Raw genomic sequence first — 2500 nt, forward strand, 5'->3', positions numbered from 1 at the left:
GCGTGAGCGTGTCGGCTGCGTGGCGTGAGCGTGTCAGCTGCGTGGCGTGAGCGTGTCGGCTGCGTGGCGTGAGCGTGGCGTGAGCGTGTCGGCTGCGTGGCGTGAGCGTGTCAGCTGCGTGGCGTGAGCGCTTTAAGAGCTTCTCGATGAGTCAGCTTGTGTCCCATTTTAATAGTTTTAATAACGCGTGTGAGCGAATCATGAACGCTCCTCACGACCCGCCATCACACTTGGACTCTGTCAGTGATGATGTCAGTCAACCCAGAAGTAGAACTTCAACTCCCATCATGCACCGGTGCCAGCTCACAAAAACATTAGAAAGTAGCGTGGGGTGTGTTAACAGGAACACAGCTCTCTTTGCTGTTTGTTCACGGAATATTTGCAATCACACACACTCACACACACACACTCACACACACACACACACACACACACACACACACACACACACACACACACACACACACACACACACACACACACTGTCGTCAGCCAGTCTAAATTTTTGTGTTTTTGTCCTGATGTGTTTGATAAGACCACACACAGTGTTATGGTTATATAACAGTCATGATGTGTGTGTGAGTGTGTGTGTGTGTGTGTGTGTGTGTGTGTGTGTGTGTGTGTGTGTGTGTGTGTGTGTGTGTGTGTGTGTGTGTGTGTGTGTGTGTGTGTGTGTATGTGTGTGTGTGTGTGTGTGTGTGTGTGAGAGTGTGTGAGTGTGTGAGTGTGTGTATGTGTGTGTGTGTGTGTGTGTGTTACAGTAGACTAAACACTGAGTGTGGCTCCAACACAGTGTAGGGAGGGTCAGCCAGATTCCTGAGAGTTGATGTCGACTCCCCCCCCGTCAGAACAAAGACACTTTATACTGGGTTTTAGAAGCTCAGAGTCACTTCCTGTCTCAGAGTTACTTCCTGTGTGTGTGTCCACGCCTCTTATGGAGACTAGCGGGACGTCCTGAGTGTGTTGATTCCAACGGGAGAAGTGAACGTGAACACAGATTATGAGCCATTCTTTCTCCTCTGTCGCCACATATCTCCAGAACATTCTCACACTAACATGTTTCAGACGAGGACAGCAGGGGGGGTTAACCTTGTTCCAGATGTGTTTCTGTCTCAGGAACAAACTCTCGCGAGATCTGGGGACACTGAGAAGCTGACGTTCGTGAACGCAGTAACAAGTCAAATGTATTTTGGTCCAGTGTTGTGTTTTAGTTCTGAGTGAAGTCTCTGCTGATGTCATGAGGATGAAGACAGACATTTTCACAAGTCATTTTTTGGAAGTCCAAGTCGAGTCTCAAGTCTCTGGCCATCTGATCTGTCCCCAACACTGTAATGTTAAAGGACAGTTCTGGCGCAAAATGAACCTAGGGGTTAATAACAGATGTGGACTCTCTCTGGGACATGTTTTCATGCTAATCCAATGTGTTTGGAGCTTGAAACAAGCTAGCGCGGACCGCTGATTAGCTTACAACGATAGCATGTCCTGTAGCTCCATCCAGACAGTCCAGTATCATAGCATGTCCTGTAGCTCCATCCAGACAGTCCAGTATCATAACATGTCCTGTAGCTCCATCCAGACAGTCCAGTATCATAGCATGTCCTGTAGCTACCATCCAGACAGTCCAGTATCATAGCATGTCCTGTAGCTCCATCCAGACAGTCCAGTTACAGAACAACATGCATCTCAGTGTCAGTCCAAATTACGCACAATAAGCAGTTTGAACTGACTGATCTAATACCATGTATTTTCTAAGTGTTAGTAGACTCAGTGAAACTGAGTCCAGTGCGAGGGAGACCTGACTCAGAGGAGGAGAGGTTAGTGAGACCAGCGTCTCCACGGCAGGTGACACGCATGGATGAAATAGGAAAATAGGACTACAGCAACAGAAATATGTGCAGAATTAAGTCAGTCAAGACAGCCCAGTGTTTGGTGGTCCACGAGCTGATATTTGGAGCCAATACTGCTTTCACTCCCTCAATTTACACCATAAAAATATAAACCCTGCCACACTGGATTTGTTTTGGGAATCTGCTCTGCCATGTCTTTAAAAATAATAACCAAAAATACAGATCAGTGTCACTTCTGCAGTCATCTTACATTCATATCCCCCAAATGATGTGAGCAACGTGCATCATATGGATAGGTGCCCTGCATATGGTTAACTGTGCAAAGGTCAACATCTCCAACACAGCCTTGATGATGCTTTGCTTGCTGACATATTATAAGACTGATATAATCAGGTCATCACAAAAGGTCCTTTGTCAACACATTTAAATAATTTAAGAAAACAATAAACCTGAAAAGTAGCCACTGAAATAAAGTGTTGAGTTGTAATTTAAGACTGCCATAGCACTCTGCTAGTGGGGGAGGGGCAGTGCATGGTCTGCACGTTACTGCAGCGTCTCCAGCAACACAGAGCTGCCTGTGGACGCCGCTCTGTAAATGGCGGGAAAAACTAACGGCGAACGCAGCCGCCTTGTATCGATAAAATCAGTCTATC

The 2500-nt window shown here is 46.7% G+C and overlaps 1 protein-coding gene across 3 annotated transcripts in view; it reads left to right on the forward strand.

Moving 5' to 3' along the window:
* Window positions 1–2500, forward strand: part of LOC144525679 (bone morphogenetic protein receptor type-2-like) — a 36036-nt gene that overhangs the window by 2034 nt on the left and 31502 nt on the right. The window lies entirely within an intron of this gene.

Source organism: Sander vitreus, chromosome 11 (assembly GCF_031162955.1).
Source record: "Sander vitreus isolate 19-12246 chromosome 11, sanVit1, whole genome shotgun sequence".
NCBI classification, from domain to species: domain Eukaryota; kingdom Metazoa; phylum Chordata; class Actinopteri; order Perciformes; family Percidae; genus Sander; species Sander vitreus.